Source organism: Miniopterus schreibersii, assembly GCF_964146895.1.
Source record: "Miniopterus schreibersii genome assembly, chromosome: 11".
In the NCBI taxonomy this organism is placed as follows: domain Eukaryota; kingdom Metazoa; phylum Chordata; class Mammalia; order Chiroptera; family Miniopteridae; genus Miniopterus; species Miniopterus schreibersii.
This window is the reverse complement of record NC_138111.1, coordinates 70,411,706-70,426,510: the sequence shown is the minus strand read 5'-3', so window position 1 is coordinate 70,426,510 and position 14,805 is coordinate 70,411,706. Positions and strand designations below refer to the sequence as shown.

The 14,805-nt window shown below is 40.8% G+C and overlaps 1 protein-coding gene across 2 annotated transcripts in view; it reads left to right on the top strand.

The window, feature by feature from the left end:
* Window positions 1-14,805, top strand: part of AUH (AU RNA binding methylglutaconyl-CoA hydratase) — a 156,557-nt gene that overhangs the window by 36,204 nt on the left and 105,548 nt on the right. The gene's annotated exons all lie outside the window — the stretch shown is intronic.

The window sequence follows — 14,805 nt, the reverse complement described above, 5'->3', positions numbered from 1 at the left end:
CAGCATTTAATGTTGCTATTTATAAAAATTTTCAAGGTTAAAAAACAGACATCTTAGCACTTTCATTTGCATTTCCCCACATGTTGTGTCATGTTTTATCTTCAACTGCCTCTTCACATCCTTCATCTCTTTTTTATAGCATCATATAATAATTATTTATGTATATGGCCTTGGTCTTGGATCTTTTTCTCCTCAAATTTACTCCTACTATTTTATAGCATTTATACCTTTGAGTTGGATCTCCCCCTTCCCATTTCTGTTGAAGTCTGGTTATTGTAGGTCTGTAGGAAAGTCACTAAATTTTATGTGCTTATCTTATATCATGCCAACCTTCTAATTACTGGCACTAGTTATTGTTATTTCTCAATTAATTTTCTTGTGTTTTCCAGATAAAAGTTTATTATTTATAAATGCAATTTTTTGTCTTCTTTCCCCAACATTTTCATCTTAGATATTTTTCATATGTTTTTACATTGTCTGAGGCCCTTGGTACAATATTCAGTTGTTGAAGGGAGCATGTTTATCCTTAACCTCTTTTGACTTTGATGAATGCTTCTAATATTTTGCTAATAGTTTATCAAGTTCAGGGAATTTCCTTCTATTTCCGCTGCACTGGCTTTACTTTAACTAGAATAAACCCACCTGGTCATTGTGGTTAGTGGTTATAGTGGTCTTTACTGTATTCCTCTGGATTCAGTTTTATATATGTTGGTACAGTCATAAATGAGATTGATTTTCGGATTTGGTTTTGTGCTGACCTCTCCTGGCTTGGTGTCAGATTACGTATACAGCCTTCATGGAATGAGCTGAAGCCTTCCCGTCTTTTTCTGCGCTATCCTGGGAACCATCTATTACTTCAAGGATTAGTAGAATTTGACCATGTGACATCTTTTGGAGTCCTGTATGGTTTTGTTATTACTTTTTAAAAATATTTAATTTTGTTTTTTCTATCACCACTATCCCCTATAGGCCCTCTTCCACCTCCACCAATTCCATAGCCCCCACGCCCCACAATCACAGCACTAAGTTCTAAAATATTTGTGTCTTGATCTCTAGAATGGTGGTTGTTATCCTTCTGCCTCTTTTTATCCTGTGCTAGTGTCAGCAGAGGCTTTTCTCTGCTTTTCTCTCCACTTCAACCTCGTGTTCAGAGCCTCCTTGAGAGTCTTGGTCTCCATCGGTCAGAGCTTGGTCTTGGAAGTAAAAGTGGAAACTGCGACTTTACGTATGTGCTAGGAGGAGTGGCATGACTGGTCCAGTTGTAAACATCATCTTGATGTTTCTTCTAAGCCTCTTTCTGGTTTTGTTGATCTGAAATTGGAATTTTTCTGGGACTTTTTAAATGAAGCACTATTTCTGGTTTTGCAGTGACATTTTCTTTCTGTGATCGTAGCTATAGTATTTTTTTGTTTATCCTGATTCAGTCTGCCTTTTCCTCTTCCATGAATTCCCCAATATTTTTTAATGATACCTTTCATTGCAACATTACAGTGGGCATGAAATGTTTAAGTTGCCTTTTGTAGTGGCTTAATGAGATTTGGAGGGTCAGGTAGAAACTAAGTGTCTCCATCTAATCTACTTATTTAATATATGAAACCAGGGGCAGGCAAACTTTCTTAAAGGGATGGGTAGTAAGTATATTTGGCTTTGCAGGGCCATTATGATCTCTGTCACAGCTGCTCAACCTTTTTTTCTTTTAAAGGCTTTCTTTTTCTAGAGCAGTTTTAGTTCACATCAAAATGGAAAGGAGGGTACAAATATTCTGCATATACCCCCTCCACATATGCACAGCTTCCCCCATTATCAACACCCCCCTCCAGAGTGATGCATTTGTTACTACTGATGAACCTACATTGACACATTATAATTACCCAAAGTCCAGAATTTACTCTTGGTTTTGGACATTCTATGAGTTTGAATAAATACAAAATGACATATATCAATCATTATAGTGTCTTATTTTTATTGGTTTAAAAATCCTCAGTGCATGGCCTTGTTATCCCCTTTCCCCTCTCCTCTCTCTGACCACCACTTTTTAATTTTTTTTTTTTTAATGTCTTTATTGATTTCAGAGAGAGGAAAGGAGAGGGAGAGAGAGACAGAAACATCAATGATGAGAGAGTCATTGATCCAGCCCACAACCTGGGCATGTGCCCTGACCGGGAATCGAACCCGATAGCCTGGATCCTAGGTCAACCCCCAACCGCTGAGCCACGCCCGGCCAGGCGGGCAACCACTTTTTACTGTCTTCATAATTTTTTATTTCTAGAATGTCATATGGTTGGAATCATATAGTTCGTAGCCTTTTCAAATTAGTTTCTTTCATATAATAACATGCGTGAACGTTTTCTCCATGCTCTTTCATGACTTGCTACCTTACTTTTAGCGCTGAATAGTATTTCATTGTTTGGATGTACGTTTATCCATTCACCTACCAAAGGATGTCTTGGTTGCTTCCATGTACTGGCAGTTATGAGTAAAACTGTGTGTAGGCTTTCGTATGGACATAAATTTTCAGTTCCTTTGTGTAAACACCAAGGAACAAAATTGCTGGATCATGATGTTGCTGGTGGAAATGGGGCCCTTGTGGTGGTGTGAGACGTTTTTGGGAGCCACATGGGAGGATGCGGGCTGGTGGTAAGATTTATTTGGGTGGGAATAGGCTGCCCCCAGGTTCACAATTTCTCATCTCTGTCCCTCGGGCTGTGAGAAAAGTCCAGCCTTGTCCTCATCAGGCCCAGTACAAAGGCCGGTGTCCAAAAGCTCTGTGCCACAGGGCAGCTTAGCCCAGCTCAGCCCATGCCCGCCCCATGTGGCCAGCGTAGTCTGCTCCCGCTGTGCTCCGGCCGTTGCTGTGGCCTGGCGGGCACTTGGAGCCTGCACGTCGGCTGGGCCCCAGGCAGCTGCCAGGCCCACGTGGCCCTTATGGAGAGAGAACGCGCCCTAGGAACGGCGCACTGGGGGGGGAGGGCACTGCCTGAGAGGGAGGGGAGAGGGAGGGGAGGGAGGAGGGAAATGGGAGGGGAGAGGGAGGGGAGGGAGGAGGGAAATGGGAGGGGAGAGGGAGGGGAGGGAGGAGGGAAATGGGAAGGGAGAGGGAGGGGAGGGAGGAGGGAAATGGGAGGGGAGAGGGAGGGGAGGGAGGAGGGAAGGGGAGGGGGAGGGAAGGGGGAGGGCGAGAGAAGGAGCTTTGTTAAGCGGAGATTCTTTTACCTCGGACCAGGTGCGCTTCAAACCAGCAGCTTCCCAGCCCTTCAGGGGCTCTCCCCCAGCCCGTCCGTTTCCGGGATCCTCGGGGGGGGGGGGGGGTCCCCGTCCCTCACCCAATCCGATCCTTTTACCAGGCCAGGCTCCGCCCCTTGTGGCTCCTTTTAGTTCCTACTGCGCATGCCTCACGTAGAGGCCCCTCCCCCTGCGCCATCTTGGCTCCTCCTGCGCATGCACCGGAAGGGGACTTTCCCCCGTTTTTGCTCCGCCCCGCGATGATTCTTCCTGCGCTTTGGGGGTCAGGGCCCCAGGGGGGAGGTGCAGGGGTCCCCGGGGAGTGTGGGGGCTGTAGCTTCCCGGCGAAGCAGCCCGACGTTGGCGTCAGCGCCCCGGTTCCTAGGCGTCCTAGCGTCTGATTCCCTCCGCGCCCCTCGCTGAGCGTACAGTAAGAGCCTGGTCAGCTTTGTGCAGAGCGGGCTGTGCTCCCAGGAGGATGTGCCATTTGCAGTAATGAGTGAGCCTCACTCTTGCTCTACATCCTCACGGGCATTTGGCGGTGTCAGTGTTCCAGACTCTGGCCTTTCTAGCAGGTGTGTGGTGACGTCTCGTTTTAATTTGCATTTCCCTGATGACGTATGATGTAGAGCATTTTATTACATGCTTATTTGTCATATCTTCTTTAGTGAGGTGTCTCTTAGGGTCTTTGGCCCAGTGTTTGAGTTGCTTATGTTCTTATTGTTGAGTTTTAATAGATCTTTGTGTATTTTAGATCATAGTCTTTTATCAAATGTGTCTTTTGCAAATGTTTTCTCCCAGTCTGTGGTGTATCTTCTTACTCTCTAGACTTAGCCTTTTGCAGAGCAGAAGTTTTTCATTTTAATGAAGCCCAGCATATCCATTATTTCTTTCATGGATCGTGCCTTTGGTGTTGTACAGTAGTTCCCCCCTTATCTGCAGTTTCTCTTCCTGTGGTTTCACTTACCTTTGGTCAACCAGGGTCTAAAATTATCATATGGAAAATTACAGAAATAAGCAAGTTATAAATTTTAAATTGCAGCATTCTGAGTAGTGTGGTGAAATCTTTCATGGTCCCGTTCCATCCCACCTGGGACAGGAATCATCCAGCGTGAAGCTGTGTAGGCTATCTGCTCTTAGTCACCTTGTGGTCATCTTGAGTATGTCATGACACTGCAGTACTTGTGTTCAGGTGACCCTATAATTAGCCTAGTGCCATGCTGCTATGGCATTCACCTCACTTTCCTCTTATCACATAGGTACTTTATCATCTCACATCATCACAAGAAGAAGGGTGAGTACAGTAAAAAAGATATTTTGAGAAAGGCCACATTCACAGAACTTTTATTATAGTATATTGTTAAAATTGTTTTATTATTTTTGTTAATCTCCTACTGTGTGTAATTTATAAATTAAACATTATGATAGGTAGGCATGTATCGGAAAAATCATAGTGCACATATATGTTATTTATGTAACATGGTTTGGTACTTATTTGCAGTTTGAGGCATCCACTGAAAATATTGTGAAAATCTTTATGACAATAAATGTGAAATTTCTGTCTCAAGAACATATCTGGAATTCTCATGTAAACACTGAAGAAACAAATTAGTAGTGAAAAGTTCTTTCACAGAGAAAGCACTAGGTCCAGTTTTCACACATCAGGCGATGTACATTTCATGCATTTTATGTAGCCTGTGAGGCTCAGGTCATTACAGTGTTATACAGACTCTTCTACAGAGCATTAGAATGAGAGTTCATTTCTAAACTCATGATTGCAGACTGTAGAACTCTCATACGTAAACATGGCAGAAATAATTGAAATGAGAGTCAATCTCACTTGTGCATGTAGATAAAATCCAGTAGGTTTTAAAAAAGACCAAATTGGGTTTTCCCAGGAATACAAGGTTTCCATTGGAAAATATTAAATTTAATTCATGATATTTTCCAATTAAAATAAAACCATGTTTTTCTCAATAGATTAATAAAAAGAATTTTAGAGATGTCAAATCTATTCATAGCAAAAGCTCAAGGCAGACTAGAAATATAGAAGGGAACTTATCCTGATGAAAGGTATGTTTCTTTGTCATAAAGTGTTAAAATAGTTTAAAGTCCAGAGAAAGACAGGAGGCCAACTCTCTTCACTCTGTTCAGCATCGTTTTCAAAGTCCTGGCCTCTGTGGAATGGCAGGAAGTAGAAACAAAGGAATGATTGAAAAATAAAAAATAAAACACAGTCCTTCACAAGTGGCATGCTTGTCTTCATTGAAAATCTAAGTGGGCCCAGCCGGGCGTGGCTCAGTGGTTGAGCATTGACCTTGGATCCAGGAGATTGAAGTTTTATTTCTGGTCAGGACACATGCCTGGATTGCAGCCTCAATCCCCAGTTGGGGTGTGCAGGAGGCAGCTGATCAATGATGATTCTCTCATCATTGATGTTTCTACCTCTCTCTTTCCCTCGCCCTTCCTCTCTCTGAAATTAATAAAGATATGTATATGTATATGTATATGTATATATGTATATATATTTTTTTCTTTTTAAATCTAAGAGGGTCAACAAATTATTAGAAATATAGCTGAATATAAGATCCATATTTAAAAATAATTAATTGCCTTTATTCTAGTAACAGACAAAAGAAGTAAAAAAGATACCATTTATAGTAGGAACAAAAACAGGTTTAGAAATACATGCAAGCTAGATGGAAAATTATGAAATTTTAAGACATTAAACAAGAATTAAGTGGAGGCACATTATCTTCTTGAATATTAAGATTTCGTATCAAAAAGATGATTCTCAGAAATGATACAATGTACAGATTCATTGTAATTACACTTAAATTCTCAGCGTTAATTTTGTAAGGAATTTGAGCATAAAGAAGCCCCCAAATGGTCAAGCATGCCAAAGAAGAAGAAAATGAAGGGCCTTGCCTTATCAGCACTCATGACTTATTTTAAAGATATGGAAATTAAGATGGTATATTACTGGCTTTTGGTTAGAAGTGGTTCAGCAGAGTGCAATGCAGAACCCAGAATAGATCCACATAAGTAGGGGAACTGATATAGGAGAGGGGGTGTATTGCTGCTCGCTGGGGGATGGCAAAGACTTGACTGTGTTTACGAAGTAAAGCAAACTTTATCTTCTTGATGGAGTGAACAGTTTCTTAAATACAAAATACAGCACTTAAAAAGAGAGCTTGAAAATTCTACTAAACTTAAATTAAGAACATTTGTTTCATTAAAAACACTCAAGAAAGTAGAAAGAAAACCACAAACTAGTAGATAATACTTAAAACACACAGCTGCTGTGTGTTCATGTACATCTACTATGGACGTAAGTCAGAAATGTCTAAACCTGTAGAGAATTTCTGTGAATTTGTTTGAGCCAAATTGACAACAGTTGCTGGGAAGCAGAATCTCAACAGATTGAGAAAACGCACCTCAAGATGGCAGTTTTTCTACTTATTTTATACCTCAGAATCAAAGGGGAAGACATAAGGGAGTTACATGGAATCCACTGATGATAGGTTAGGGAAGCAGGAGAAAGCAAGGAGGGGAAATCTCTGGGATTGGATATAGAGTAAAACAGAGAGACATGTACTTCGTTTACATTGGTGGGTACAGGATAGCTAACAATTAACATTCACAGCATACGGAGATGGTATGTGGGGGACAAGAAGATGGTGATTGGAGATTGTGCCCTGAGGGGTCTGGGAAAGGGGGATCACTCTGACATCTTCAAGGTATGTTATCATAGATGCAAAAAGATAATAGGCTCACTTCAGGTAAAGACTGACCTTTCTCAAGGCAGACACCAGCCTAGGACAGGACTACGCACCATGACTCTCAGTTAGGAAGTTTTAGTGTCAGACTATCCTGTGTAGTTACTTTAGGTCTCTGAGTTTGTAAGGTCACCACGCAGGGCCCCCCTGAGCTTGTCAGATTTAGTATGTGGCTCCTCTTGTTCACACTACGTTCATATGTGAATCAACACACACAGTCATACATGCAACCTGGAAGTCAGTAAGACAACAGAACAGAGAAACATTTTTCATACGAGAGCGAGGGAAACAGGAAGTAAACATGCTGAAAAATGATCTTTAGTAATAGATATGCAAATGAAGATCACAGTGGGACGCTATGTGACACTGCCAGACTGGCCAAAAATTCCTATGCCTGATACTACCAACAGTTAGTGAGCAAGTGCATCACCAGGAAGTTCATATACTTCTGACGGAGTATAAATGGTGAAACTGCTTAGGAAAACAGTTTGATGTTGTCTCACATGGTTAAACATTGCTATTCCCTAAGACTCCTGACTTTAAGACTATTTTTACTAGATGCAAGGGAAGAAGCATATCTACAGTTTGGCCCAATTAAACACCCAGAGGTGGGTGGGTATCAAAGGTTCATAAAATAATAACCTTTCTTTGTGTGCTGCATTTTGATACTATCCAATTTCATTTTTTTAAAAATTCTGATTTTGACCTTCTAATGGATGGATTTCTGCTTGGAGTTTGAAGCTACACTATTCTGTAGGTGTTTTGATGTGTCCTAAGAAAACTTATACCAGGGTATAAGAAAAAGACTTATGGTAGCAATATCGTTAGTAGTAAAAAGCTGAAAACAACAAAATGCCAGTGACATGAAAATAGTTAACTGTTTCGAATGTATTTGTGGAGTTGGACTATAGACAGCATTGCAAGTAAATGAATAACAACACATATAAAAACATGGCTGAATCTTTGAAACATGTTGAATTAAAACAGTATAATTTGCTTATTAAACTAAAAGCATGAAAGCAGTATGTAGTTTAGAGAGATGTAAGTGTGTAATGAAACCACACAGGCACGTTCAGGAAAAATATGCGAATGATAAACACTTCATGTTGGTGATCACCTGTGGGCTTGGAAGGCAGGCGCAAGAGCAGGTGAAGAACGCGTGAGTGGGTAGGGTTTTAGTTCTTGGTTCTTAGTTTGGTGATTTTGGGGGAGTTTGTTATTGATTATTCTCCATTAGATGGATATGCTACATATATTGTTGTTTTAATCACCCCAGGATATGTTTTTATTGAGAGGAAGGGTGGGGGGCAGAAGCATTGCTGTGAGAGAGCAGCTCGGATTGGTTGCCTCCCGGGGATCCAGCCCTCAACCCAAGTATGTGCCCTGACTGGGAATAGAACTGAGACCCTTTGGGTGCATGGGACAGTGCTCCAACCTGCTGAACCACCTGGCCGGGCTATATATATTCTTTATATTTGCCAAATTAGGTCGGCTTTTAAAAGATCCACATATCTTGAGTTCTGCAAACATTTCTTATGTTATCTCTTGAAAAATTTTGTTTTTCTCTTAAATTCTTTTTTCCTTATTTTCAAGAGAAGCCAAATTCTAGATTTTTAGAAAATATCTTTCAATTTTAAGTTTTTTTTTCCAAGGGAGAGGAAAAACCCTTGAATGTCCACCAAAAATTAGTTTATGGACCAGATTCTGTATCCAGTTCTCCGAGTTTGTTTTCACTAGAGAAAGGCTTCCTGGAGCTCCTTTTTCCAGGGGAGGAAATGGCTTGTCTTGTGGTTGTTAATGGATGCTAATGGAGGAGGTTCCTGCATTGTGCTCATGGGCCCTTTCATATACAGGTGTGCTGGCATCTGTTCATAGGAACTCAAGACGATGGTTAAATTTTCAGGAATTTTGTGAGCTGGTTGTCAAAACTGTAGACATCTTGAAATTGGCCATTGTAGCATTATCAGTAGTGGTACAAGTCAGGGCATATCCTGCCTGTCTGAAACCACTTTTTGCTCTTGCCCCATTATATTTTCGCTTTCCACAACTGGAGGATCTTTCTATGAGGTCTGAAGAGCAAATGGACTTTTCTTCTTGACTGTGCTGACTGCTGTGTTCTGCTCGTTTTTAAAGAAACAGAGTACCTTACTGGACTCATTTGAAAGATCTCTGTTTTAATAAAAAGATCTCTATTTTGTTCAGAGTCACTAAATTCCTTACTTTATTGTTCCTGGCTTCTGAGGAAGCCTCTTCTTAAAATGTAACTCTAAAATCCTAGAACCAAATCTAGTTTTTTTGGCTCTTTTTAAAGAAATAAAAATGTCATGTGGTTTTTTTTGAGATGTTTCATTCTAAAGAAATAGTGACCTCTCAGATTTCTGAAAGGTTAATCATTGTTACAGTCCCCTCCCCCCTTGCAGTGTGGACTGTCTAGGTTGAGAGGAATGACGAGTATATATTAGGTAAGTCAGCACTGAGGCACAGACAGGGAATGATCCTGGTAGAATAACAGCTGATGTTCCTGACTCCCCACCCCTCCAGCTGCTGAGGGGGGCCTCCCTCCGTCCAGCCCTCCCCCCCTTCCCTCCCTCCCTCCCTCCCTCCTTCCTTCCCTCCCTCCCTCCCTCCCTCCCTCCCTCCCTCCCTCCCTCCCTCCCTCCCCTGTGTAACTTGCAGCAGTGGACACATCTCTTTTGGGACCACCATTGTCCACATCAGGAATATAGAATATGGGCATCAGAGGGTTAGTTACCTACCGATGGCCAGTCTTGTCTAGTTAGATGATATTTTATGAAGAGCTAGAAAACATTTTTAGGATTCTCTTAAGTACAAACTTGGGTAGGATGGTGGGAGGTGGTGGGGAGGGACAGGCCCAGTCGGCTCAAGTTGAGGCCTCAAAGAATTGCTACCTAACTATAGAGAAATATTTAAAATAGGTTTTCATCAGAATGTTAAATTGTGGAATCTAGTGTGATGTGAATGATATTTTTGTAGTGATCTTCCACAGTAATTCTCTAAAATGCCAGGCATTTCCAGATGTCCTTTCTATTTCTGATGAAATAAAATTGTGAAAGTTCTAATTCAGCTACATAAATGCAGAACTGTATTTGCATTGAAATAGAGGTAATTATGTTAAAAGGGATGGATTACAAAATTTATTTATTTAACAAACATCTTTGTTTCCTTAAGATTTTGTTACACTATTAAGTTTTATAAAAGGAAATAATTTCATTTTGAAAGTTTTGTAATTCTCTAATCTTTCTTTCATGAGGTTGAAAATCTAGTATCCATGTGAATTTTTGTTTCAGAAGAAGCTGTCTCTCTGGGTCAAATACATAGAAAATATTTTTGTCCAGAATGAAGTCTTGTGTAAATCTTGTGGGATAGGCCTCCTCTCAAGCAGTGCTTCTCATTCACTTAACTTTTGTTAGCATCCTTTTGAATTTTAGAATTGAAAGGCTCAGAGCAATACAAATTAAGTCACTAATTTATTAAAAGAAGGGAAAAACCCACCACAGTATAGTAGAAGCAAATTCATATCAAACTTTTGTCTTGGCTGCCCTTTTTTTTTTTTTTAAATATATCTTTATTGATTTCAGAGAGAGGAAAGAGGGAGAGAGATAGAAACACCAGTGATGAGAGAGTCATTGATCGATTGCCTCCTGCACGCCCCCGACTGGGGATCGAGCCCTCAACCGGGCGTGTGCCCTGACCAGGAATTGAACCCCCATCTCCTGGATCCTAGGTCGATGCTTAACCACTGAGCCACGCCCGGCCGGGTGGCTGCCCTTTTGGAGAGGTTTATTACTGGAGTCGAACTCCTTCCCTACCCCAGCCTCTCTGGCTTTGTACGAGAGAGTATCTTTAATGTTTTGTAACCACGTGATCTTTCTTTCTGTCATCTTTATCTCAAGCTGGAAGTTACATTATATTTCATAATATAAAGTTGTTTTTATGTCAGAACATTGGCTCGGTGTAACATTTTTAAAAAGACATTGCCATAAGATATTTTTTTCGTTGTAGAAAAGCTCCATTTTATATAGTACCAAAATATGGTGCATGTCTATGAATTGTTTTGATAGGTGTTTAATGAAAATCTCTTGATTTGGAGGTCTCAGAAGATGTGGAGTCTAGTCTTCTACCGTCTGGCACCTTTACTGTTCCTTGTGAGAACACATGAGTTTTCCCCTCCTGGACCTAGTTTCTAGCATAGTAACTAGCACATGGCAGGCCCCTGATTGAAAGGTGAATTGACAAGGATCGTATTGGTGTAGACAGGCGAGCCAGGTTGCACTGCCTTCCTCTCATCTTCAGATGGACCTTCTCATGGAATGCCTTTCTGCCTGCCTCTACCTATAGCTGCAGGGCTCAGGCATGCAATGGCCTGAGTCTGATCCTGTCTTTTCCATGGCAGTTCATGTTACTCCCAGGATATGACTAAGAATAATAGAGTGAACATGGATGGAGAAGTTTGATTATTTATTGATTAGTAAATTTGAGTATTTACTAGATATTTGCTAGATTGGAGTGGCAGGTGTAGCTCAGGAGTTCAGGTTTGAAATGTGAAGGTAGTTGATGCCTGATAGGCTTCCAAGTGGAGATGTTAGGCAGGCAACTAGAAATGAGTTTCTGTGACAGTGTCAGTGTAAGAAACATTTAAACCTGTGAAGAATTTTTTGTGAGTTTATTTGTTACTTAGGTGGGTACAAGAGAGCTAACAGTCAACATTTAATTCAGTAATACTAAGGGGATTTGTGGTCTCTGCAGAGCAGTGCCTGAGCTTTGAGGGGTCTGGAAAAAGGAAAATTACTTTGACATTCCAATGATATGTTATGGTAGATGCAAAAAGACAGTAGACAGGCTCAGTTAAGGTAAAGATCGATCTTTGTCAGGGAAGATATCAGCCTAGTACATGACTACCCACCATAAACTATTAGTTAAAAAATTTTAACTTCAGACCATCCTTTGTAGTTACTTTAGGTCTCTGAGTTTGCAAGGCTGCCACACAGGCCTCCCCTGAGCCAGTCAGGTTAGCATGTGGCCCCTTTTCGTCCACAACAGGCACCTCTCATAGACACCAGAGAGCCTCCTGAGTCAGAGGGAGAGGTCTGTTCCCAACCTCGATTCTTGTCTTCTCATATAAATGAATTTAAATGAGAAAACTCCTGATTGCGTTGTGATGAAGCCAATTTTATTAAAGCAATTAAAGCAAGCACCTTTATCACAGAAGCAAGGCAATTGAATCTATACACCTGGCTTAGGAAGCGCAGGCGGGCTCTCAGCTAATCTTCAGAGCCAGATGGGTGGGGTCTGAGGCATTATATACCTTACTGTCTATAGATTTCAAAATTTTCCTGCTGAATATTTTGATTCAGATTAATTCTATAGGTCTCCTTTTACTTTGTGTGGCTTTCCTAGAACTCATGAGAAGCACTTGGTAATTGTATCTTTTCTGCTTAGGGAGTAAAACTGCCCATTTTTCCCTTTGCCCTTCCCCCTCCTTTCCTGCCTTCTCTCACTAGGGAGGCTTTTATTATTATTTATTTATTTTTAAATATATCTTTATTGATTTCAGAGAGAGGAAAGGAGAGGGAGAGAGAGAGATAGAAACATCAATGATGAGAGAGTTATTGATCGGCTGCAGCCCACAACCCGGGCATGTGCCCTGACCGGGAATCGAACCCCGATCGCCTGGATCCTAGGTTGATGCTCAACCGCTGAGCCAACGCCGGGCTGGGCTCTAGGGAGGCTTTTAACCATCTGCTCATGAGTGACCTTGGTTTGGGGAAGATAATGGCTTGTTATTTGCAGGCTGGCTGCAAATTGCCCCACTGTTTGGCCCTGTTTTAACTTCCTGTCTCAGTTTCCCTATTCCTCCTTCCCTGGAATTTTCCTAGGTTTTCACTGTCCTGTAACTTTTGGAATTCGGGCCAGTAGTCCAGGCTCGAGATGGAAATTTGGGAGTCTTCAGAATGTTGATGATATGTGAAGCCTTGACACTGTAGAGAGAAAGAGCTTGACGACCCTGAGGCATTATAATTTTCAAAGCTGGGATAAAAAATAACCAGAAAGGACACTGAGCAAGATCAGCCAGGGTTGGAGGCAGGGAGAAAAGAGTGTCTTAAAGCCAGGTGAAGCAAGTCTTTCTTAGAGGGAGGGTTTGGTCAGACCTGCTGACCGGCCAGTATGACAAACTGCTGGACTTGGCAATGTGATCTGTCTTGTGACTAGAACAAGTGCCCTGGAGGGGTGGATGTGCTGGGGCCATGGGCTGCTGCTTCCTGGCTGGCAGACGAAGAAACAGTTCATTCCTTGGGCAGTTTTGGGAAGCCCCCTAGTCTGACTGTTGAGCTTTTGGGGTTTAGGTTCATTTAGAAAAAATTAATTATCTGAAATGTACCCTGGTTATGGATAAAAGCTTTCCATAATTTGATTTCTTATAAATAAACTGTAAATGAGAGTATTTGGACTTTCCATAATTTGATTTCTTATAAATAAGCTGTAAATGGGAGTATTTGGAAAGTTTTTCCTCAAGAATAGGTGTATAATATACCTCTCTATGAAGCATAACATCTGATTTATCATGGCTTAATAATAGTCTCTGATGCAAGATTCAGAATTTTTGAATGTGAAGTATGAATAATTTTTACTAAATTTAAAGTGTTGTATTTGTTAAGTCATGCATTTAGTCATTATTTTTAATTACATTAAATGTTAATCTAAGAAGTGTGCTTGTAAAAGTAAACTCTTTCTAGTATCCCGTTTTAGGACCTAGAGATTCTTGAGTAATGAGTACGAAAGAGCTTGCGTAAATTCCAGTTGATTTAGAGGCACCCATACTTACAAAAAATCTAGAATGAATTGATTTTTTTTAGAGTTTAATAAGTTATCACCATTTATACAACTCAAAGCTTTTTCAGATAGTTTATGTTTGTTTTGCTTTATCTGAAATAAAGCTTGTTCTGAAAATAATTAGTATCACAATGACAATTTGACAGATTATGCACTTGTTTGAAGGTCAAGGAGATTTTTTTAAGATTTTTTATTGATTTTTAGAGAGAAGCAGGGAGGGGGAGAGCGAGAGAGAAAAACGCTGATTAAGAGCGAAAGGTTGGCTGGCTCCTGCATGTCACCCACCAGGAGTCAAGCCTGCAACCCAGGCATGCTTCCAACTGGGAATCGAAAGGCAACCTCTCAGTGCATGGGACGACACCCAGCCACCGAGCCACACCACCTAGGGCTCAAGGAGATTTTTGAAATAAGTAATTAATTTAGTTACATTGGATTCAATTCAGGATATATTTTAAGTAATAACTAGAAACTGGAAGTGCTAAATTACGGTGTGTGAAAGATTGATCGGTGAAATACTCCAGTTAACTGTCTTCATTATTTTTTCAAGTAGTAACTGCTAGATCTTAATTTTTTAGTTTTCTTTACCCTCTTGCTAAGAATGATGGAAAACTGGCGCAGGTATCTAGGAGTCTATTGTTTTCCTCAGGTAACATCTACCTGTCGAATCGTGGTTTAGAATGGAGTCACACTTCACAATTGGCAACTAGGGTCTCCTTTCCTTTTTGGAATTTTATTGCCTTTGCTGACTTTCATTGTGTTGTTAATCACATTATGCCTTTGGACAGTTTTTTAAAAATTATACTATTTTGGTAAATATAGAAGGATTAATGGGCTTAGTCAAGCTATGCCACTCAAATATTACTCTGTGTTTTTCTGTTTGTTTTTTCTACTTGCGGGTTTATGCTACTAATCGGAAAGTGCCCAGTTGCATTTTTGTCCCAGTTGGTTACCT